Genomic DNA, 349 nt, shown 5'->3' on the forward strand with positions numbered 1-349 from the left:
TCAATGCTTATTAAATTTTGAATAATCATTGCGCTTTTTGTGCTCTATATTTCATTTCATGTGCATGGTGTAAAATATATCAAAAATTTTGTTTTTATTTCTTTTCTTTAAAGGGGAAGTTGCGTTTCACTTTTGTAAACAATATATTGATGTAATGGCCAGAAAATTGATAATGTTAAATTACATTCTTTCACCTACATAAATAAAACTATATTAAATTATCAATAGGAAATATCTACATAACAGTTAATTGATACTTTATTAGAAATCGAGTAGACGTAAAAATAAAGAAAAATTTTAATTACGTTCTTTTTCTTGCCTTCCCTTATCACAATGACGTGGAAAACGG

The sequence above is a fragment of the Wasmannia auropunctata genome, unplaced genomic scaffold (genome assembly GCF_000956235.1).
Source record: "Wasmannia auropunctata unplaced genomic scaffold, wasmannia.A_1.0 LD336085.1, whole genome shotgun sequence".
NCBI classification, from domain to species: domain Eukaryota; kingdom Metazoa; phylum Arthropoda; class Insecta; order Hymenoptera; family Formicidae; genus Wasmannia; species Wasmannia auropunctata.